Raw genomic sequence first — 25,477 nt, forward strand, 5'->3', positions numbered from 1 at the left:
CTTTATTTCTTACAGCCCTCTGGCTCTTCCATATAGAAGCCCTGCTGGATTTCAAAGCCAAGTGTCCTGAGGGCTTGTCTTCCTGGTGCAGGACCCCTGTCTGGGGAGCATGATGTGGGCCTCAGACCCCTTGCTCCTTAGGAGAACATCTACAGTTATGATTATCCTCCCATTTGTGAGTTGCCCACCCAGTGGTGGGGGTCTGCTAGTCTTCAGGTTGTTCTCATAGAGAGTTGCTCTGTAAGTAGTTGTGATTTTGTTGTGCCCATAGGAGGAGGTGAGCTCATGGTCTTCCTACTCTGCCGTCTTGGCCAGACCCCTGAATATTTATATTTAGAATTTTATATCCAGTTTCCAGGAGCATTCTTGGCCTGAAGGCATACTACCTATACAGTAATTTCCTTTTTCAACGTTCTTTGAGGTTCTCTGCTCACTAGGAGGTCATTTCACAATGTAGTAGTTTTATTTTCCTACTGTGTTGACTAGAAAAAAAGAGTGGGAAAAGTGTTTTTGCTGGAGGGTTTAATACGGTTTAAAAATTACATATTTGGAGGGTATTTGTATGTATGCCAAGGTTTTCCTTGTAATGATAAATAAGTAGGAATAGAAAAGGAAATAGAGAAATTGGTGAAGAGAAAATTAAGAAATCACAAAAGGCACATGTTGACTGTATTCTGGAACTTAATGACTCTTTTGGAGTCTTTTTATGTGTTTATTAGTATTACTCATTATGGATTTACCTCTTTTTATTAACAATCAGGTTTCTATTAAAATTCAGTATATTTTGCACTTTCTCAGGCTCACTGCCATTGGAGCTAAAACCCATAATAGATAATGTGGAAGTATCAGTACTTCCTCATGAGGTTTAATGCATGCATATTTTAGTTGGGTACGGACGGGAGGAGAGTATGGTCTACATTCATTTCATCACTGAAATTTGTGGTATGTGGTAAGAACACAATTTTTATTTTCTGTAAGACTTGAAGACTCCTTTGCATGTCTTCAGTTTTGAAAAAAAGAGAAAGCAAAACTCACTGCTGTCTTAAGTTTCCACATTAACTAAAGGACAGTACCTGCTTGGTTGTGCCAGGAAATGCTTGAGTAATGCCTAGAAGCTAGAGTTTGTGTATGTGCTTGGAGCCCAGAGGACAGGCAGAGAAAGTTGCTGGAACCTGCTGGAAGAAGGTTGTTTCTCTCAGCCCTGGAGCAGTAACAATCCTTGTCCAACCTCTCCCGGGAAGAAGCCTAGTGAAGGAAGAGGTAGTGATCTGCAGGAGAGCAGGGAAAAACAAGAGGGAGAGAAGCAAATGCAGAGAGTAAGCAGAGGTATAACAACAAGAAAATGGTTGGGTGGAGGGAAAGGGAAGGTTTTTTGTTTTTCATTTCACAAATATGTATGTGAATGGTGCTATCTGAGCGCAGCTTGCAGGGCTCTACACACAGAGAGGCCTGATTAATGGGAGGTGATGTTACCTTCAGAAGAGGGGAAATGGTACCGGGGCTACAGAAACAACAGGTGGCCCCTGCAGTTTGAAATCCCGGTTGCTGGGTTCTGCCAGCTGAGTGGATAAAAACAAGGCCAGGAAGCTTTGCAGCCAGTGGCCACAGATAAATCTGCAGCTGAGGCCCTCCGTGCAGGGCAGGAAGCTTCCTCTAAGCTATGGCTTCCTGTAGCCTTGAACTTCCCTGAGGCAACAGACCAAGGTTTCCCTGGCCCAGAGGAATTAGTTGTGATTCCTAGTGCAGATGAAACAGCTGGGTCCAATTCGTATGGGTCAGAGCCTGGCTGGAATTATATACAAAAGTGGTTAGGCCAGAAGGTTTTGCATTTCTTACAGGCTCCCAAGTGATGCCAGTTCTGCTTGTCCATGGGTCACACTTGGAATAGCAAGGTTCTAGGTCTTTATGGCTTCCGCTCTATTGCCATTCTGTTTTAATGTAATGAGTAGTGTTGTTTAGAGTTCACAAATACATATAGTACTCTGTTGCAGGCTAGGGTGATCTCTGGCAAGTTGTTTTTCTTTGCAGAGTTTTATTTTTCTCTACAAAATGGACATAATAGTACCTACATAACAGGTAGGTATGAATTAAATGGGACTATCTCTCTTTATTGGAGATAATGCTTTGTTTATTGCATTAATATTGTCTATTTTACATCTCAAGAAAGTTTGCTCCCTGAGGGCAGAGCCCTTGATGGTCCTATCCCTAGGCCTATGGTGGACAGAAAGAGTTATGTATGTCTCATCATTACCATCAAGATCTGAAAGTCTGGGTCGTCCTGAGGCTGCTGCTCCGTGCAGATGGGTCATTAATGTTGTACTAGTAATAGTAATTTTCAAACGCTGGGGAGTCAACTAGGGGCTTGCAGGGAGGGAATATAGAGAGTAGCTTTCTGTCTGGCTCTGAGCACTGACTGCTGTCTTTGCTTCTCATTAGCTATGTAATCTTGAGTGAAGTACTCAACCTCTTCGCGTCTCTCTTTTCTGTAAAACAAAGATGCTAATACCACTTAGTATTTAGAATTTTTTTGTGAGGATCAAGTGAACCTGTTGGTGTAAAGCATGCCTTGCACAGATGCGTAGTCAGCACTCAATATATATTACCTGTGTTCAGTGTCATTGTATCTGGAATGTTGCTCTGTCTACTTGCTGGCAAGTAGTTATCCATGTGTGCCAGTTTTCACTTTGATGATCATAGCTAGCTCTTTCTCACAGTATTGTGCTATTTGGTAGATTCTCATATTTGGCCATGAGATAAATGTAGAGGCCAGCAGTTCTGGCCATATAAAGTTTACTGAAAGTGTTGATGAACTACAGCCCAGGAATTAGCACCAAAAATAAATGCTGGTTGATGTTAAGTACAGAGGAATATGAATCAGAAAACAAACACATCTACCATACTATAATATTTAAATACCTCCTCATAAACACTTAAGATTCTCATTAGTCCAACATCGGAAAAATGATAAATATTAATATTTGTCATCAAAGGAAGCCGAGAAATCAAAGCAGGGTAAACAACTGTTGTATTTCAAGGATTACATAATACTGAACTCTATTTTTAAAATTTCTCCATGAGACGATTTAATTATTTTTATCCAGTGCACAAACTAGGAAAGATGTGCATTTAGTCAGAAAAGATTCAGGAGATTTGCTGATTCAGGTCATGTTCTCCAAGACTTGGACTGTGTTGCGATTTGTGTCTATAAAAGAGACCCACACGTGCCAGAGTCAACCTTGTTCTTCACTGATCTCCATCTATTTCAGGAGAATTATGTTGGAAATTGGCTCTGGGTAGATCCAAAGGGCACTGGATGCTTCCTGCCTTTGCTGTGGATTCTTTCCCCAAGCTTCTCTACTCTTACCAGTTCTGAATGTGTCAGGAAGCGTGTGCAGCATTCCTCAGGGTCAGGAGGGAGCAGAGGGAGAGACAACAGGCTGGTGCCATCACTCTGCAGCTGTCAGGATCTCCCTTCCTGCTTTCACAGTGTCTGACATGGCCGACTCAACGTGAGAGGGCCTCCATGCCACAAGAACACTGTCCTGGGAATTGGGAGACCAGGGTTTTAGTTCTGGCTCTCTCACCTCCTTATGCAAGTCGTGTCCTCTCTCTGGGCCTCCCTTTCTACATCTGTAAAGTTAGGGACCTGGATCTGATAATTCTAAAGTCCTGTGCCTCTCCAAAATCCTACGATCAGGTGGAGAGCTTCAGGGATGTGATAAGCCTTTCCTCTTACCCTCTGAAGAAGGATAATTGCCTGGCAAGGCTGGCTTTGGGGCCAGACAGACCTATATCTTGCCTTAGCTAATTTACGTAAGTTCTTAGTCTTCTCATCCACTAAATGGGAATAGTACAAGGATGTTGTAAACACAAGAGATGTTTAGAAAGCATTTAGTGCTGGGTTTGGCATATCACTGGGATTTAATGATACTGCACTTTTGTTGTTGTTACTATGTTTTTATTTTATTATTACTATTCTTATATATTATGTTTATATCTTGTCTGAGCACTTTTCTGTCTCTTTGTGACTCTGTTTTCTCATCTAAAGAATAGGGATAATAAGAAAACTGACCTCACTGGTTAGTTGTTAGGATTATATGAGGTAATACATGAAAATACATGGGATGCTTCCTAGTACATAGTAAACATCAAATACATGTTAGCAGTGGTTTTAGAAATCATTTTTATTATTAATCACAATATGTTGAATAATGTAGTGCTTTCTGCATAGAACTAGATAAGACAAAGTGAATAAGGTTGTTACTTTCTCTAATAAACATGGTGAAGCAGATTTCCAGTGGTCTGAAAGACCCAATATTTTCCCTATGCATACCATTTAGCATAGGGAACAGTAAATAATGTCAAATCTATACTTAACATCAAGTATTTGTATACCACATGGGTTCTTAAACTTGGATGCTGGAGTTTCCTTAGAATCAAATGTTCCATGTAGATATACAAAGGAAACAAAAATAGTAGCTCGAAAAGATAGCTGCATCCCCATGTTTACAGCAGCATTATATATAATAGCCAAGACATGGAAACAACCTAAGTGTCCATTGATGGATGAATGGATAGAGAAATTCTTGTGTTTATATATACAGTGGAATATTATTCAGCCATAAAAAATGAGGAAATTCTACTATTTGTAATAACATGGATGGACCTTGAAGGCATGATGCTAAGTGAAATAAATCAGAGAGAAAGGTAAATACTATAGAATCTCACTTATATATGAAATCTAACAAAACAAAACACAACTCCCCCCCACCCCACCCCAAACCTTCACCAAACTCATAGGGAAAGATCAGATTTGTGATTATCAAAAGGTACAAACTTCAGTTACACAATAAATAAGTATTAGGGATATAACATACAACATGATGACTGTAGTCACTGCTATATGATATATTAGAGTTGTTAAGAGAGTAGATACTAAGCATTCTCACTACAGGGAGAAACTTGCTTTTCTTTTTATTGTACGTTTATGAGATGATGGGTTAACTATATCAATTATGGTAATCATTTCACAATATATATAAATCAAACCATCGTGCTGTACACCTTAAGTTTATGCAATGATGTATGTCAATTATTTCTCAGTAAAACTCGGAGAAATATGATATATCTACAGCGGGGAAATGGGGAAAATAGAAGACAAAATAGTGGAACACAGATACTTCTGGGTATAACAACAGGGAAGTAGGAAAGAATGAGGCAAGAGATTTGCTTTTTAGTTTTTTCTGAAGTTTATGTATTGTCATTTAATTTAAACGATTATATATATTACCTTATAATAAATAAAACATATTTTGTTAAAAGTAAAAAAAAAAAATCTAATGTCCCTGGTCCATGATCTATTTCCACTTATGAGTTAAAACCAAGTTAGAAGAGACGTTAGTTTTTATCAGGTTACTATAAGCCAGGACCCAAACTAAGACCTTTGTGCAAATTCTTTCATTTCATCCTCACAGCCACTCAAGGAAGTAGGTACTTATTATCCCTGTTTACAGATGAGAAAACTGAAACAGAGGGGTTAAGTAAGTGCTTAAGGACACCCAGCTGGCAGGTGGTGGCACTGTGATATGGATGCATGTCATCTGACCTGGGAGCTTAAGCTCCATTAGCTGATATCCTCAGCTGGTTGAAAGATCAAACCTGCTTGATGGCTACTTTTCTTGTATAATGAAGTCTGATAGATCATGACAAGAATGTTAATGGACTTGCTTTTTACCAATTGACATAGCAAATTAACATTCATTTATTGTTTCCAAGATCATTCTATTTCATGTAAAGGGCAGAATTTCAATATAGAATAGACTTATTTAAGGAATCAGCAATATTTTTCTCAAATTGGCAGCATAAAAACTGTATTTATGAAATTAAAACATAATGCATTTATATAATGCAAATTCACTTGGAAACAAAATTTCTTTATCTTTTTCTGTAGCTTGGCTTGCAGCTGTTGGCATCATTCTATTTTTAGAACACAAAAATGAATTGTTTCTTGTTGACTCCATTGGATCCGCAGGCAGACACTGGACAAAGTTGCTGTCAATGAGGCCAACATCTTGGTTGGAGGCCCAGATTATTTTATAAGAAGATGCTATCTGAAAAAAATTTTTCTTACCAACTGTATAAGAAAATAAATTTATTTTAAAAGATAAAGAAAGACAAAAATGCCCCCAAAATGAAGTTACATTGCCATTCCACTCCCTCATGATAGCACTATCAATATTTCAGTGTATACCCTTTCCATCTTAAAAGAGACCTGTCAGTCTGTTGGGTTTTTTTACATTATTTTTTCTGGGTGGGGGAGGTAATTAGGTTTGTTTGTTTGTTTGTTTGTTTGTTTATTATTTAATGGAGTTACTAGGGATTGAACCCAGGACCTTGTGCATACTAAGCAGGCACTATACTACTAAGTTATACACCCCCACCTATCTTTTTAAATTGTATGTGTATATTTGTTTGTTCTGTTAGCTTTCTAAGTTGGGAATCACACTTGTAGTTTTGTTACCTATTTTTCACTCGTCAAGGTATAGTGTGCATTTTCCTATGTCATTAATGACTGTAAGTACTCCACTATTAGAACATGCAATTATTTTTAACCTATCCTGATTGTTTAACATTAGGTTTCCCCCACCTCTGCTTCTGATATATGTTAATGAGGATTATTTGCATATATACATAATCTCATTCATGATTGCTTTCTTAGGATATGTTCTCAGAAGTGGAAATGTTGGGTCATATTGTAAGCTGTAGGAATAAGTACCTAGTTTTTCTTCACTGTAGGCATTGCTCCCCTGTTCATCTAGAATCCCCACTAACAGATACTCCTGGGCTCTGTTTCCTGGGAGCTTAGAGGAGAGACTATGGAGCAGGAAGCTGGTGGGGCCATTAACAATAACAGTTTAGAGGCTCTACTCATCGATCAAAATAAACTTGTTGGGTTGCTGGTACTAACCTTAACATATTTTGTATTTATATGTTTTACTCTGTCAGCTCAGAATGCTTTCAGCTGCAAGTAACAGAAAACTTGACTTATGGTGGTTTAAAAAATTAGAGGATTACTTCAACATATTAAGAAATTTAGAAATGTGTGGTGCTATGGCTTTAGTTCAGCAGCTCAGAGATGTCAAGGAGAATGTGTCTACAGTGTTCTTGTCCTTTTCTTAATGATCACAGGATGGCTGTGGTTGAAGTGGGCATCATACTTGTGTTCATGGCATCAGGGAGGGGTGAGAGAACAGATGACTGAGACACTTTTTTGATCTTGGGAGCTGTTAGCCTGATTTTTAAAAGTGGTGATTTTTTTCTTATTGCAGAAGTAATATATGTTCATTATAGAAAATATAGTTCACCCATAATCTTACCACCCACAGGTAATCACTGCTCTCATTTTGGTGTTTATCCTCCCAGCTTAGTTATAAATACATAAAAAAGTGGGATTTTTTATTTATGTACTGCCTCATAACTGGCCTTTTCCATCAGCATCCATCTCAGTACCTAGCACCTGGCAGATGTTTTAAAGATTTTACTAAAAATTTAATGAATAATTTAAATAATATACTATGAATATTACTTTCCTGTATCTCTCTGTAGTCTTTACAGTACATGTTTTATAGTATAATTTTTAACAGCCACACATCCCTCAGCTATTTAAATGTTCCGTAATTTATTTGACTGGATCGCTATTATTTTACATGTAGATTTAAAAAAATTTAACTATGAAAAATAATACCACATTGTACATCTGTGTGAGTATGTGTGTGTGTACACAAATCTTGTTACTTCCTTAGATTAAATTCCTTTCAGAAGTGGAATCACTGGGTCCAAGGAAATGCCAGTTTTAAGGTCCTTGATATATATCATCAAATTGCCCTCTTCAAATGTACCATTTTACTTACTACCAGCAATGTGAGTTATTATAACCTCATTTTAGTTTTGTATTTTAATACACATTTCTTTTCAGTAGGTAATACGTTTGTCTGATTCAAAAATCAAAACAATACAAAAGGTATAAAGTGAAATTTTGTTCCTCCTCCCGTCCCCACACTCCCATTTCTGCCCCCATTTCCCTTAGGGTAGCCACTTTTACTAGTTTCTTTTGCATCTGTTCAGTACTTTTCATGCACACAGGCAAATATGTATGTAAATCATTTTCCTTCCTTTCTTACGCAAAAAGTAACACCACATACACACTGTTCTGTATCTTACTATATTTGGTTTGACTACTGTATAATGTTCTAATATGTGAATATTCCATAGCTTTATTTATTTATTCTCCTGTCTAGCTTTATTTGAAACCTGTGTCTTTTCAGCCATACTGGCCCAAGTGAACCATGTTATTCTGGCCCTGCAGCTACACCACAAATAGGAGTAGGCAGCTATATCTTAATTTCCTATCTTAATTGCCTGGCCTGTTGCACATTTTGACCTAGCCTCCCAGGGTGTAGTTGGTAGTATCTGAAATATCCTGAATTCAAGGAGGGAGAGAACTGTATAGGTAAGTTTATCCTCTTGGAAGACCCACTGGCCTGCCCTTCTCCCCTACCTGTGATTGTGAGATATTTTCATGTTTTGGTTTAGGTAAATAGTAACTCCTCCATTCTTATCCAAGAGACAATGGCTCCCAGAAGAAATTATGTAGTATGTACTTTTTAAGGAATTAATGGTCACAGAGTGCCAAGCCTGTCATATGCTCACTCAAGAGGCTCTGGGAATCCTTCTTTGCCTCTACCAGCTTCTGATGGTTCCAGGCATCCTTTGGCTTGTGGCTCTGTAACTATTTACTTCACTTGGCCTTCTATATATCTTTTCCTCCTCTGTCTCAAATCTCTATCTGCTTTTCTCTCATAAAGACACTAGTTCTTAGGGCTCACCTAGATAATGCAGGATGACCTCATACCAAGATTCTTAATACCATCAGCAAAGACCCTTTTTCTGAATGAAATAACACTTGCAGGTGCTGGAGATTTGATGCAGACTTTTGTTTTGGTGACCACCACTCAACTTACTATAGGCTTTGAGTCTAGTGCTCTGATTACAGAATCTGTGCTGTGCTCTGCTAGACCATACCCTGTGAAGTACCACAGAGAAAGTCCATTTTCTCTTCCATATGGTAATAAAGGACTAGGGCTTACTTGCTCAGTGTTGTATCTTCATTGCCTTGTACAGTGCCTTGCGCAGAGGAAGTGCTCAATAAAATGAATTGGCTTTGTCAATGAACCTCCATCAAATTTACGAAGGCGGTTTTCATGCCTCTCATTACTTTTCTCCGGATTGAATATTCCCCAGATACTTCAGCTGTTGCTTCTGTGAAGTTCAGAACCACCACCGTTCTGGTTGACCTCCTGTAGGTACTTTATAATTTGGCCAATCTTCCTCTTAAACTATGCCTTCCTGAACTCTTGATAAGATTTAAGTAATGGTGTAGAATGGGACTATTAATTCTTGTGGTTTGTACACTATATTTTTAAAAGTAGCCCTAGGTTATATTCATTTTGGAGTAGCTGCTAAGGTCATTGCTGGTAATTAATGCTAAAGACACACACACACACACACACACACACACACACAACTTTGCCATACTTGTAGCCCTATGTAGTCATGGAGCATTTAGGGCCAAATTCAGCCCTCAGTTATGCTAATGCAGTTTTTGTTAATTTCAGATTCTGGGGATGGATTTTGAGTCTGGAAAGAACTTGAGCCAAACATCACACTCTGGGTTTTAGTACAAAGGGCAAGCATACTCATAGATAAACCCAGTTTCCTCTCTCCATTCTCTTTTGTTGAACCCATGGAAAAAAAGTTGTGTGTTGTAAGAGACCTGAGTGATGATCCACAACAATTTTCTGCAAGAACTAATCAGGATTTTCATGACCAAGTGTTAGAGAAGAAAAACTTTTTCTTCTTAATTTCCACATGTTATGGCCTGAAGTTGGTAGGTTTTTTTTTTTTTTTTAAATCACATTTACCAACTGCTTGTATTAATTTTCATGTACTTGTACCCTGAACAAATTTACGCTCTTGGTGTTGTGTGTGCTGCAAGTTTCACTGCTGTCAAAACATGTTTTTAAAAATAACCCATGGATTTTAACCAGCACAGTCAAGATAAATTAGATTTTTCTAAAAAGTAAAACCTACCTTAATATTTAGATCAGCAAAAAGATGTCGCTATGATTAACTTTTGCCTTTATGTGGCAAGATAGGACTGAGGCATACTAGAGGCATACTAATGCTTCAAATTTCTTTTCTCTTAATCATTGAATTATTTAAAAATAGTGATTAAAACAAGGAAAAGATAACTCCCAGGGTGGACTCCTTGGCTTCATTTACTCCATTATACCTTCTATTCCATCTTGAAGCCTGGTTTCTTTGAAAGGAAACATTTTGAAGAGAAAGGCCCTCTGCTTGGAACTACCCCCCCCCACCCCCCGTCACATCTTACCTTGCTACTATCCTGACCTGCGGTGGTTGCTTAAATGTCTCTTCTATAGGGAAACTTATTCTGACTGATAAGAAGGTTAGTTCTTATCTTATAAGCTCCCTTAGTACCTTGTACTTCATTTGCAGTCTTCATTACCTCAATTTCAATCACCTTGCTACTATTTGTCCTTTACCCCAGGCTGTAAACTCTGTGAGGCAGGAGCTGTGTCTGCTTTCAGCATTCTACCTAGGTCAGTGTCTGGCCCATAGTAGATGCTTAATAAATTTATGTTGACTGACTGATCAGAGGCTGCAAAGTCATTTTGGGCTTATGCAATTTTAACAATATTTGCATTTCTCTCTGTCTGTGTATACACTAAGCTAATAGCTGTGAACTCCTCTTTTCTCTTCTTTTCTTTTCTTGGGGGTGGGGTGGGGTGTATCTGCATCAAATTACTGAAGTAGAAAGAACAGTTGACATTCTGTTTTAAAGTGACCATGTATTTGACCCACTTCTTCTCTAGTAATGTCATCACGATTGTATCTCATTGCTGTGGGTTCTTGGAGGCTGACAGGCGGAACAAGTTGCTTCAGCTCACAGTCCTCATCTGTCATACAGAACAGCTTGCAGATTCTTATTATGTGAATGAAATATGGAGAGAGGGATATTTTTCTTCTTGGGCTATCAGGGTAATTGAAAGTAACCATATCAGGGCACAGGGGGAAAATGCAGGAAAATAGACTGCTTTTGTGAAGGGCAACTTATCCGCTCTCAGAACTGCAGGTGTTGAGCCTTGTCTCCAAGTGCAGAGGCTCGGGAAGTGTTTCCTGTTATCAAAAGGCCAGAGATTCACACATAACATTCTTTCAGTAAGTAAAATGCCTTGGTTCATGTTACCACCCCTTAGCTGCCTGATGAGATGCCACCACCATGGTGCCTTTGGAGGTGTGTCCCCGTGGGATGCAGGGCACAGGCTTTGTGTGTTTTTTAGCCAGGGAAGGGAACCGTTTTAGTATTCCAGATCAATAAACTGTAGTAGAAAATTGGAAATGTGCTATGAAAAATGATTAACTAGGGAAATTCTACTATTCCCGGATTTTGGATCAGAAGAAATAATAACATTTGACTGCTCTTCTTGTTTATATTTTATAAGCTGGGCCCTGGTGCAGTGGAACATCAGATAATACTATCTCAGTGACACTTTGCCTTCTAAATCGTCCATTCTGTGTATATAAATGAGCTTTATAGAGTAGTTTTGGTTCACAGGAAGCTTTTTACTTATCATTGGTCAAAAGTACTAATGTGCTGATGGACAAAAAGCAAGGCACAATTCAGCAGTCATTCGAGTCATGACTTCGTTATATTTTGAGATAGCTTTAAAATCACTTAGTCGAATAAAACTCTAAAGTACTGTAACTGCCAGGTTGCTTTATCTAATTTATGAAACAGAGGCAAAGGAATCAACAATAATCCTCCACTTACCATTATTAGATTAGCTATTACTGAAACCGCAGAAAGTATATAACCCTTTACTTTGTGTTCACTTGAATTTGATTAGTAAGCTTTGATGGAACTTTTGTTTAACCAAGTGCCTTTGTTTACAACAATAAGCATGTTAAATCTTTTGTATTCTGAATTTGGTATGACCGTTTTAGTACATGCCTCCCGCAAAGGCATGTTAAAGTTACAGATTTTATTCATTTATGTTCTGTCAAACATTTTCAATTCAGTCTTGTTAGGGTCTTGTTTTTCTTCCTGTCTTTAAGAAATGTATCTTTTCACTATACTTTTTCAAGAATATAACCAGGCATTAACAAACATGGAACTCTTCTAAGCGCAGTTTCATAAAAATGGATTTTTCAAAATTAAATAAGCATCTGGTGGGCTGGAAATGTTTTATACCTGATATTTAAAAGATACTTTGACTATAGCCAAAAGGAATCACTTCCTTCATGCTGTCTCCCTTGTGGATGCTGTCATATCCCACTGGGTTGTGCAGAACACAGGCTTTGAAGGGAGGCAGGCTTGGCTTTGCATCTCAGCTTTACCACTTACCTGCCAGTCATCTTGGACTTCTCCTCTTACAGAAATCAGTTAACTCTAATTGCCCTCTCCTCTGTATGTAATTGAGATCATAATAGTACTTATCTCATAGTGTTGTATGTGAGGGGTTGCATGTAAAGAACTAAAAAACGTGATTGTTATTATAACTTGTGTTTGTGTGCATGTCCAAACTCTACATACATGTTGTTGACTCGACTGAAAACTTACTGATTGTAAATACGGTAGTAATAGTGGAAATGCTGTTATCCTTTCAGGACTTAATGTTCTAGTATCATGATCACATCTAGTGGTGGCATGGAGCATGGTTATCATTTTGGATCTGTTCAGAGCTGCAGCTTGAAGACAAATCACTGTGAAGGTGGTTATTTCAGTTGCCGAGATTGGAACCCATGAACCAAATCCATATTCCAAAGTAGTCTTTACTTTTAAAGTGGAATGTTAATTTCAATTCTTTTGAATTGATGTAAAAGCTAAGATAAAGATTTTTTTAAATATGAGAAATGGAAATATGTGAGCTTTCCAGTAAGAAGAGCTCCCATTGACAATTTATTGTTAGTTTTTTTAATTCAGTTTATGTTTCTCATATCTGTTAAGCCTCTTTCTAACTGCCTTGCTCTCTTTGAATCTTTTATCTTCATCTCTGTCCTTTATATCCACATTTTTGGGATTGTGTAGATGGGTTTGGAGAAATCTGCACTATGTTATCCAGCATCCTTTAGACCAGTAACCCACAGAGGAGTGACAGGAATTCAGGCTGGGAGATCTGGTCTTTGACATTGGTTTTCTGCAAATTTACATGGTTCTTATGGGGATGGAATTTTTCTCCTTGTGTGTACCATCTTCTGTCTGCTTGAATGATGAATCATGGAAAATGAAAACGTCCTTAACTGTGAAAGTTTCAGCAAGAAAAAATGTTAGGCCCTTGGTTGTTAGTATAATGCAAAATAAGATAGCATTTAAACAGTCTCTGCTTCAGCATCGTATTGACAATGCCCCTCACTTGAGTCAGGGATTGGGGACTTACTGAGATACACCATCTGGCAAAATACGGAAGGCCAGTCTTGTGCCAACTGGAAAAGCTGCATCAGTTCCAACTCTCGTGTGCTTTGCACATTACTGGATGCCTTGCAAAACGTTTATCACTTTTTAATTAGGAAGGACTAAGGGATTTTAGTACCCCAAAGAAATTGTCAGCAACCCAAAGATAGAAAAATTACCCAGTGGATCATAAGGGGTGGTATGTGTTTCACTTTGAGCTTGCACAGGAAAGAAGGACAGCTTCACACTAACATCTTTGCTGGGAGATGTGTGTCCTTGGTCTGTCTGTACGGAACTGGGGATCTGGTCTTTCTATTATTCTGACAATTTCCCCAGCTTGTTTCTCCTTGAGCATGGCCAGGCCTTGCAAGCACATGCCAGGAGATCAACTCTGTTCTGCTTCTTGGCCTATCATGTAAACTGTGGCCTGTCATGTTCATTAAAATGAAAATTTGTCGAATGGAATTTGCCCGACTGGCAGAATAGTTTAAATGTCAGATATTGTTAGGCCTGGGTATAAATATTATGTTTCTATTGTTAATTAATTGCAGCGCCTCAGTACCAGTGATCCAAAATCCAATTTAGTTTGCAATAGGCCTGTGGATAAGGGCCAGAGATAATGAATGCAGAGGGAAAAAAATGTATTCAGAGTTTCCATTGTATCTGTCAATGTCCTCTTAGAAAAATCGCAGATTTTGGTATGTCACTATAGTGCAAGAGGGACAAAACAAGACAGAATTCAGACTCACTGTCTTTTGAAACCTTTCAAATGTTACTTAGTGTTGAATCTATTCCACTGCTAGCCCTGAATCTGTCCCGGCACCGAAGTTTCCAAAAGATGCTGCTCTGTCCCCTTTCTGTGATTTCCTTCCCTATTGTTTCTATCTCCGAGTCTGTTGTTACTTTCTCAGCTCATTTCAGAGTTGTAGAACTGAGGTATCTCATCCTGTAACCTTGCTCAATTCTTTTTGCATTGTTCATTTTCCTCTCTTCCATTTGCCATCAACCCTTCCTTTCTTTTTGTTTTTGTCCTTTGCTTTGGTCCCCAGGCTCAACAGCCTGTCTGTCAACAGCCTGCCACTGTTTGTTAAGATCATTTTGCTTCCAAATTGAGCTGGTGGCTGAATATCACTCAGAATATCACTGCTAGAACTGTCTGCATTAGAAAGAGAAGCAGAGAGCTTGCCGCTGGGGCCCAGACCTCAAAACTGACTGTTGTTGCAAAGCTGTGAGCCAGCAGGCATTTGTGACCGCCACTCTCAACCAATATTTTGTTGAATACTTGCTGTGAGCATGGCATCTTACCTGGCTACCTCTCTGGGTTCCAAAGGCAAATGGGTGTGCCAGGCAAAGGAGGACTAATTAAGACTTTGGAAGGCACGACTAATGTGGTCCAGTGGTCAGGGACCCTCATTTAATTCCTGGCATCATGGTCCATGCCAGCCTCGTTCTGCCCCTGCGATTATGCCAGCCAAGAAACGGGAAAGGGAAGATGAACTTTGGTCTGCTCTGAGTTTCCCTGTCCAGCAGTGTCTGTCAGATTAAAAATGAGAGGGAAGGAGGCCAGAGAATCTTCCAGATGGAGAGTTCAGAGGAGGGCACAACCAGACTCCCTTTCCACAGTGACGTAGCTGGGCCATCCAAGCACTGGGCCAGGAGCCAGGAGGAGAACTGGCTGCTGCCTGACCCTGCAGTGGCATGGGGCCTGGCAGAACAGTTACCCTTGGCTTAGGGTGGAAGCAGATTCAAACCATGCAGGCCACGTGGTAGAGGCAGTGCATTTACCCTGAGGGCTGGGGCAGTCCAGCTGGAGGTTGGGCCCTTCATCCTGGACTCCTCTTGAGGGTCACTTCCCCAAGCCACATAGGCAACTGCAGAAACCAAATGGGGAATTGGTGTTTTCCAACCTTTCTGTTTCTTCCTTTAGAATGAATCAGCTATGTGAGAAAGGTGACCTTAGATAGGCCGGAGGCAGCAGTGACAGCAGTAGCCCTGCATCCTTGGATGGACTTGCATGTGGACAGCAGTTCCAGGCAGCAGGGGTTTGGTGAGGATACAGTGCACTGACACTGGCTGCACTTCTTGGTAGCACAGTTTTATAACTGGATTCAGTATTCATTGAAAAGTATCCGGTATGGATACTCCAGGAACAGGGTTTTGCTTAAATGAGAACTATTTTTTTTCATACTAAGGCTATCTGAGGTCTATGCAGTGACAAAATAACGAATGAGGTTAAACACTGAATATCTGGTTTGATCTTAGAAATTGATTATTTTAACGTTATGTCTATACAACCTCAGTTTCTCTTTGAGATGAACCTCTTTTTCTGAAGTTCAGGTTATTAGAGTTTGGGGAGGGTTTGTGCTATTGGGAGCAGAGCTATTTGACTTGAAATGTCATCTCATTCTAAGAAAACATACTTGGGCCACGTTAGGGCATCCCTGTGCAAATGTCACATTGTCAGAGTGTCTCCTCTTAGGAATAGACTAGCCATGGTACTTCCCAGCCCTGTCTGGTGGTCAGAAAAAGCCACTGACTTCCCATAGCCAGGGTGCCAACCCAGCTGTGGTCATGCTCCCCGACATTGCATAGAATTTGATTTGTTTCTAACTGTTTGAATGTTATGATGCTAATTATTGCCTGATTGGTATTCTGCTCCTCAGATGTCACCTAATGATTTTACAGGCTCATGCTACTTGCAAATTTACTTTTCCAGTGCCTGGCAAATATGACAGCATTGAACAGGTGTGGTGAGGATGAGTTGTGTTGTGTTTTGTGTGTGTATGTACGTGTTTGTGTGTGTCTCAGGCCACAGAATGTAGACTTCTGTGGAGAGATATCTTTTCATCTTATAAAAGAAAGACTACAAATTAAGAAAATGGAAAAAAGAACAAAAATAAAAAACTAACCTCAAGAATTCTCAGTTTTCAGTTTTAATAGCAATACGAACTTGTAATAGTCCTTTATTAAGCAAATTTCTTTGAGTGTATATTATGTGCCAGATCCTAGAGGATGTAGATTCACAAGGAACAAGGAAGATGTGGTCTGTATCTTCATGGAACTTAGGGTCTAGTGGAAAGAGTGTCACTTACATTTTCACTATATAGATCAGTTATCCATGTGACTAACAAAACTAAGAAATATTCTTATCACCCCCCGAACTTTAAATATATCAGTTTCACAAATTCTGAAAATACTCCAAAAATACATCCATATAAATGGAAATAAAACTTCTGGGAACGTATCTGAGAGGTGTCAGGTTTTGAGGGGTCTTTTCTGCTGTTTCTTGTGAGGGTTTATAAATCAGTGTGCAGATTCTCAAGTGATTCCATGTGTTTAAAATACTCATTTATTATAAGGTAATTTAACTAAGGCTATGTTTTCCAACTGCCTAGTTTTCACCCATATGTAGAAAAAGGTTTAAGAATCTTCTCTTAGCTGCAAATTGACTATCATTTGAAAGAATGTTGCAGTAATTTGTCTGCAGTAACAGCTCACTGAACGTGGCGTAAGAACAGAAATGAGGGCTGAATTTATTCAGTGTCTTCATTCTTATGTCTTGTCTTCATTCCTGAATGAACAGACTTCTTTCCTCGGTGTGTAGATAACTGTTACAGACTTAAAGGTCAATAACCAACCCTTTAATGCGGCAGTCAAGACAAGTCAAGTGAGGGCTGCAGAAGGCAACAATGGAGGCAAATCCCTCAGTTCCGGGCAATATTGACTTAAAGGAAGGTGTGGTTGGATGGTTCTCAGATACAGGTTTTAATTGGGAAAAGATGAATCACAATCACAGGAGGTTTCTATATTTGAGAAAGGTGTTTGTTTAAATTCAGACCAGTTTTTAAGGGAGCTGGGGGCTGGATAATGGAGTGAGGGGCTTGAGGTTGATAAAAAAACTTTCTGAGCAGCTATTCTCTGAAAAACCACCAAGATAAATCAGTGTGTTATTGGCCTGTGTTGCTCTGCTTCTATGATTATGTCTTGTAAGAGCAGTTGAAACCTCAACCTATTTGGATTCTTTTATTATTTTTTTTAACGTTTTCTTTTTTTTTTAAAATTTACTTATTTTATTTTTGATTTAATTTTTTTTTGGCAGAGGAGGGAGGTAATTAGATTGATTGATTGATTGATTGATTGATTGATTTATTTATTTATTTATTTATTTATTTATTTTAGACGAGGTACTGGGGATTGAACCCAGGACCTCATGCATGCTAAGCGTGTGCTCTAGCACAGCTATACCCTTCCCCCCACTGGATTCTTTTAAATCTAATCTGTGTCTTGTAGAGGTCATATGAAGCTTACACAGTCCCCCCCACTCTAGAACAAATGGGTGTAAGCTATGCATGAAGGGAATGGAAAAAGGTATAATGCATTACTAGCTGCAGGCAAAGCGTTTTCATGGCCTGTAGAAGTTTAGGTCCTTGGATTTTTGGGGTCAAAGCAAACATGGGAAAGAGAGGACTAGTTTCAGTGGCTGGCTATTCCTGACTTTTGTCCAGGGGTAAATACTTTGGGCACTAGAGCATGAGTTTTCTGATCCTAACCTGCTCTTACTTCAGATTCTAGCACATGTATTCAGATACATGTCTAGGTACCAGAAATACAAACAAAAACTGTAGAATCCACTCGTGTAGTAGACTCTTGAACAAGGAGTGGTAAGGGGCGCTGAGCAGTCGAAAATCTGTGTATGTATAACTTACAGTGAGCACTCTACCTATGTGTGTATGTGTCCAGGATTCTGTGGATTCTACAACCACGAATTGTGTAGTACTGTAGTACAGATTAATTGAAATAAATCCATGTATAAGTGGACCTGTGGAGTTCAAACCTCATTGTTGAAGGGTCAGCTGTACTTTTTTATTTAACAAGTATTTACTGAATGACTGTTTAGTGCTTGTATGGAATCTGGGGCTCACAATACCTGGGCAGGGTAGAGTTGGTTTGAACAATAAAAGCCGTAGGTTTTAAAGAGTTTAAACACTGATTAAGGCCATAAAACACACACGGGAGAAAGTAATAATTTAGGACGGTAGCATGCATGCCTATCACAAGGCATTATGTGACTAAGCTGAGACCAAAGCTGTTTTGGGACCAGTCCCAACACCTGTCCCTTTAACTTTCTGGGAAGTAACCTTCAGTACTGGTTACCCGCTCTCACTCTTCTGCTTTCAGCCTCTTAGTCTCAACTGGATCTTCTCATCACCTTGACATGCTCAGATTTTTTCTGTTTACAAACTGTAAAAAGAAACTCTTACCGTCCTTTGTCCTCCTCTCGTTGCTATTTTCTTTCCTCCCCTTCACACTCGGACATGTCTAAGATTGCCCTTACTCAGTAATGATTGTCCGATACCCATTAATTATTATTGAGTTTACTAGGTTTACCATCATACTTCCTAATTTACTTGTTCACCATTGCTTTCTGTTCCTCACACCTTCCTCCTGGGATCAATTCCTCTTATTCAAGTATATCTTTTGTATTCTTTTCAGCAAAAGTGAACTGCTGTGAGCAGGAAACATTTTTTTTTTTCCTGAAAAATGTCCTTATTTCTGCCATTCTTGAATGATAATGGCTATAGAATTCTATAGCATGGCTATAGAATTTTCCTTGAACTTCCCCCCCCCCCTTAGAACTTAGAACATGTTATTCCACAGCTGTCTTGCTTTTAGTTTTGCTTATGACAAGTGTTTTGCAGACAGTATATTTTTTTCCTCTCTGGTTAACTTTAAGGCTCTCTTTCTATCTCTGGTGTTCTGCGGTTTCCTTCTGTTGTATCTATATGTAGATTTGCTTTTATTTATTTATGGAAAATTTACATTCATTATCTTTTTCATATTGGTCTTCTCCCTTTCTTTTGAGCTATATTTTGTTTAGCATGTCTATGTGAAGTAGAAAGTGTTACAGCTCATTCTCTACATCATCAGATCATAAATCTGATTTTACAAAATGTAATATTATACTATTTTATCTAGTCTTTCTTCAAATGATGTTCCTCCCAACTCTGTTGTAACCCACATAACACAGGGGAAGGAAAATTTTTGATGTTCTCCCATGGAGGGGCCTTATCTCCTGCATTAATGCTCCAGGATTTACGTCACAGCCCCAAAATCAGACCTTGTTCTTTGGTGTTGTTCTTTGGTGGTTGTGCATCAGTGGTAATGGTTTCTATTGTGGGATAGGGGGATTTGAAGGGAAATAGCCCAGCAGGGGCCAAAGCAGTTACTTAGGACATTAAAGAAAAAAAAATAACCATGGGAAAATCATGGAGTAGTTGACCATTCCCAACTACTGCACCTTAAGAGATGTTAGGACCTAGCTACAAGTGAGAGAGAGAGGCGTATTCCATTCATTTTTGATTATAGAGTCAGTATGTGAGAAATGTTGGACTGCTATGGAAATAGCCTCTTGAAACCTTAAGTTATTAGTATTGCTTAACAACTATAATTTACCACGTCTCCTATCATATTGACTTGTGTGTAGTCAGCACGTTGTATGTTTTAGGAGCTTTATTTAACATGTCAAGATTTAATTTGAAATGCCAAGTGTGCCTTCCTGTGTTTTGTGTTTCTCTCTAGTGAGAGAAGGCTATAATCTACCTAGAGAAAGGGGGACTTTATCTGTAAGTTTGGCCACATAAACTCATAGGGACAAGGGGTGAGGTCTGGATTGGGAGGGCCATGCACTGCATATAAATGGAATAGCCTCCCCCGAGTAAAACTTTTAGGGAAATGGAAATAGAATGTGTAAGAAAGATGGCAATATAAGAAATAAGATGCTCGGTAAGATTGAGTATGCTGAATGATGTTAATTTGATTTTGCTCTCTGCACTTTATAAGTCGTTCCTTCTGTTGCAGAGTTCACATCCCAACAGATTTGACTGTAGATCTGGCTAGGTTTGTGTGATTCAATTTTGGGTAGATGTGCGTGCCATTTTCAGTTTATGATTGTGTCTTTCATTGGCCTCTTGTGCAGGAGGTATGAGGCACAAGTTTTATCAGCCATTTATTTGGCTAGCATCGCACGCCATGGCATTTGGAAATTCTACTTAGAGACATGGAGAGAAAACGTTTGGTGTTTTATTCGCAGATAACTCAGTGCTTTCGTTTTTATCTCTTTGTAGCTTTGAAGCTCAGCAAAGAAGGGAAATCCACTGAGAATAGTCTGTAGAGGTAAGTGTATTTATTACATGGCCTTGACAAACATTGCCTTTACAACATTGATTTTTCTTTTATTCAAAGATTTAAACACTCGGATTAAAGATATAGCTGACAGGACAACTTCCTTAACCACCTGCTTGTCCTCCCTCATAGGCAAAAGTGCTGAGCAATAGTTAGCAGAGAGCAGGAGGAAATAAAATGATGTGCTGAGGGTAGCCAAATGCGATTGTATGCTTGCTGACTTTTGCTTTCTTCTCAGCAGTTAAGACATTCCAATGGAGCTAAGTTTACTAAGATTAATGCTAGATGGGAAAAGAATGCGCTCGTAACACTTATGGTCAATAGTTAAGTAAAACCAGCTGGCCAAATAAAGCATTTAAGATAAAATGCAAAGTGGCATTTCAATTGGGTTGGATGAAATTTATCATGAAAGTCAGTTGTGCCGGTGCATGGAGGAGCTAGTTTTGTAGAAAGGAAAGCCAGCCAGTTTGGTGTAGCTAATTTCACTCCACGCAGTCATTGTGGACTCTAAGTGAGTTACAGGAAATGAACTTCCAAGTTCGAAGCAATGGGAAAAGTACTTATTCAGCCTCCTGTGAAAGTTTACAATCGAGTTGGTTTTTACATGGAAAAATGTAACTGTTTCCTCTTTCCAAGATATATTTATAAGCATACCTCTGTACAGCATTGTTCTTTGATTCATTGTTTAATTTCTGTTCTGCATGAAGTATTTTAATTTAAAGAATTCATTCCGGGGAATTATAGGGCTGTGGTTTCATCAAGAGTCTTTGGTGGCCAGGGTGAAATATGCCGTAATTTTACATTTGTTTTCATCATCAATTATGTTTTTGACAATTTTAGGTTTTTTTCCTGTCATTTTTATTACAGCAGTCATGACCGTGACCACTTTAGTTAAAGCTGAAAAGCCATTTTGACTTACCTTATATTTTAAGTTATACCTAACTTTATGACAAATGTACTTCCGGGGCTGAATTTTTAATGTTTGTTTTGAGGGTGAATAAGAATTTTAACAGGGAAATTGGAAAAAAAAAACCCTTTTGAATAATCAAAACATGAGCTATAAAAACACTACTTTGAGGATTTGCTTTGGGGTGACTAAACTCTGGTGCATGAAAGCTGGTTGGCTTGAAATTTTTCTGTAACACTTGGCCACTAGTGAAGAAAAAACTGTCTTAAAAAGTAGATAATTCTCATTTTCAGCCATGTGACTTACATATCTCTGAACCACTGAGCCCTATCTTGGGATAAAGCAGTACTTGATAGAATTCAGAAATAAATTCTCATAAGTGGTTGGACTTAGTGATGATGTATTAGTCTTCAGAACCTTGTGATCTTCAGGTGCAGCTATGGTAGAATATTTTCACACCAGTACAATCTAGTTCCTCTACTGTCTGTGAAAAACCTTTGTTATTCTGGTATTGTGGAGTCAGACATGGATTCAGTCCAGGTTTGGCTTAATATTAGTTATTGGACCTTGGATAAGTGATTCACCCGCTCTGTGTCTCAGTTTTCTAATTTGTGAAGTGGGGATAATGATACTATTTTCCTCCTAAGGTTGTTGTGGAGAGTAGATGAATTATTATGTGTCAAGGACTTAGGCTAGATCCTGGCCCATGCTAAATATTCAGTAGATATTAGCTGCTGTTGCTCTTATTAATATTACTGTTGTCATCATCATCATTGACAACAGCATTAGCATCCTTTTGATTTTATTCCTAGATATTTTGAGAAGTCTGTTCTTTTTTTGAAGCATCAGGATAATGTTTCAAAACTGAGCATGTTGTTACCTAAGAAGGGTGAATTCTGCTTTGGCTTTAGCAATCAAATGATAAGATAACTTTCAGGTAATAAGAGACATGAGCCTCTAAATAAAAAGTTGTCAGGTTGAAGTTTTGTAGGCATCAGGGTAGACAGTATCTTTGGCTGTGTGTGGGCAACTACTAATTAATAAAGTCTTAAGAAATGAGTGGTCTACTGCTGGCTAGTTAGGTTAAGGAATTATTGAAGAAAGCCTTGATAAGTTTAGAGGAACTCCCCGTCCCTCCCCTTTTACTCCTGTCATGTATTTGTTTTCCCTTTCGAACAGTACTTTATTTCCTTTTCCAGTAATTAGAATAGTGGAACTGTATCCGAGGGCTCTACTCAGGGGCCTACACTCAGCCTAGGGATGGGTGTGTGACCACAAGCTTGGTTAAATGGGTGCTTTGTCTTTGGAGTTTGAATCTTGAGCTGAAGGATCTTCCTTTCTCCCAATGGACATTCTGCTCTGTTAGTACCTTCCCTGAGACCATTATAGCAGCCCCTATTTCTTAGCTTCTGCGCCTGTCTTTGCCACTTGTGGTCTTCAAGACATATTTTCCAGTCAGCCATGGATTTGCTGAGCCTCCAGTTTCCTTCCCATAATCATTCTTAAATTAGTTGGTTTCTGTTGCTTGCAATCATAGAACCCTAACTGGTAGAGGAGTTTACACATTAGGGTGCTAGATTTGGAATAAATGGTATATGTTAGGAGGTTTACAATTAAAATGCCATTATGACTTTCTTCCATGATATATAAGTAGCTGAACATTTTTCAGGAGATTATAAAAGGTGAAGAGTTCTCAGTCAGTATTTCAAAAATGAGCTATTTTGCTGGGCTCCCCACTACTCCTATGTTTGGTTAAAAAAAAAAAAGGAGTCACTTTAGGCTGCTCTTCTAAGCTCTCAAAGGATTTGTGTGTATCTGGGGATAGTGTTGGAAATGAGAAGAGAAGCAGAGAGGTCCTCCCTCCAGTTTCTGGGAGCTCGGTCTCTTTGTGGCATGGGAGTTGTGAAGGGACTGTGAATTCCTTCTACTTACCCCAGCATCCCAAAGCAAAACTCCTTAAATACTTTTCTACTTTCCCTTGAATTTTTATTCCTCTTTTGAACACCTTTCCTGCCCTACTGAGCTCCTTCTTTTCAATGATGTGTAAAGTGTGATTGAAAACTCAATTACTTAGGTTTCTAGCATTGCTTGTGGTTTCCCGAGAATGGAATGAGCAAGGTTGCTTTATTTCCCCTTGTGTCTTGTTTGTTGACTACTTCTGTGTCCTGTGCAGTGCCTAGAACAAAACTGGTTAATGATTTTTTCACAGGGACATCAATTTTGCACTCCTACTGTGAATAAATAGCAGGCCAGCATTGTATGGTGGAAACAGCCTTAGCTGAAGTGCTAGGAAACATGCCTTCTAGTTTGGGCTCTGCCGCTTGCTTGCTTTACGACTGTGGGCAAGACGTCTAACTTTTCTTCAGGTCTCAGGTTCTTCACCTGTGAACTCAGGATAACCCTTGCCCTCTGTACTTCATAGGGCTATTTGGAGGATGACATGAAGACAACGTATGTGAACGTGTTTTGTAAATTGTTAAGTGTTGCATAACATCAATATATCATTACTGTTATCATTATCATGCCATATATATATTTATTAAACAGACTGAAAAATTGATATTTTGTTTTATGAGGCTGAGTAGGAAAGGGAGGTAAATTGAAAAAAAAAAACACAAAAATAATAACAACTCTGCATAATGCTTGTGCTGGAATTCTCTATTTGTGCCCCCAGCTCTCATTCCTCTGAAAGTCTCTGTGTCACAGGAGGTTAACCTCTATTGTCAGTATTTCCTGGGTTCCTTTGTTCTCTGGCTTTCCACTGGATTAGCCAGTGGAAAGCACTAGACGAGAATCTAAGAATGTGAGGTTTGAATATTAGCCTCTGCCTTCCTTGCAGCACTGCGGGTTGGGTTGCCAGTGGCCATATTCCTCCAAGGAAGGCCACTGTTCCTGTTGGAGGCCTCTCTTCTGCACCTACAGCTCTTTCCTTTATCTAGTAACTGCACCTTCCCTTTGTCCCTTTAGGTCTGGAGCAGTAACAGTTTATTTTTGCTAACTCCACAGTACTCGTTGTCTCGTCTTGGTTTCCCTTAACCTTGCCTACACCCTTCATTAAATGTTCAGGTGAAGATGCTTTCTTTTTCCTGCTGTGACCTTGATTGCACAAAGGAATGTCTTTCCTTCTGTGTCTTTCTGTCATTCTCAACAACGTCTTTCCAAGACTTACAGTGTGCCAGGGACATAGTAAGTGTTTACTGTACATTTTCAAGAACTGGACATTTTGGTGGTATAGTTGGAGGGATTTTATCAGTCAGTTTTTAAGGAAGCCAGTTTTGGTAAATTAAAAAACTTTATGTGAATCCTAGTGTATAGAGACATCCAATGTTACACATACTGTGAATTATCTTTTAAAATTCATTTTTGTTTTTATTAAAGCAATATACGTACCTTATTTGAATAAAGCAGCTCTAAAAAGCAAATATTGAAAAACTGCACACCTACCCCCTCCTTCTACCTTTTTCCCTCTCTTCTGACCACCCCCCCACAAATTGCAACTTTCAACTTTGATACTTCTGTTTATCTCTTTGTTTCTAAATAATGTGCTTATATGTTTCTTTCCTGATATATCAGTTTTAGTAGTAGATCTTTGATACTCCCCACTCCTACCATTTTTAATCCGCACAGCCTCTTAACATACATTACAATTTTTGTTTAAATCAATATGTAATATTTACATTGTCACATCAGTCTGGTTGGTAATATTTTCTTTAACATATAAGTTTTTGTCTTTCTTGGAATTAGCCTTTGCTTTTAAAATTTTGCTTACTTTCTTTCCTAGACTGTACCTTATGAGGTAGGTAGATATTAATGGCATTTGCATTTTATAGATGTCAAAATTGAGGCTTAAGACT

At 38.8% G+C, this 25,477-nt stretch overlaps 1 protein-coding gene across 5 annotated transcripts in view; it reads left to right on the forward strand.

Moving 5' to 3' along the window:
* The window catches only part of FHIT (fragile histidine triad diadenosine triphosphatase), a 1,253,716-nt gene that overhangs the window by 14,046 nt on the left and 1,214,193 nt on the right, over positions 1 to 25,477 (forward strand). For all 5 annotated transcript variants that reach the window (XM_045505414.2, XM_010968301.3, XM_045505417.2 and 2 more), the window contains one exon: positions 20,659 to 20,707. The gene's annotated coding sequence lies outside the window, so the exon portion shown is untranslated. The remainder of the gene's footprint in view (positions 1 to 20,658; positions 20,708 to 25,477) is intronic.

The sequence above is a fragment of the Camelus bactrianus genome, chromosome 17, assembly GCF_048773025.1.
Source record: "Camelus bactrianus isolate YW-2024 breed Bactrian camel chromosome 17, ASM4877302v1, whole genome shotgun sequence".
Lineage (NCBI taxonomy): Eukaryota > Metazoa > Chordata > Mammalia > Artiodactyla > Camelidae > Camelus > Camelus bactrianus.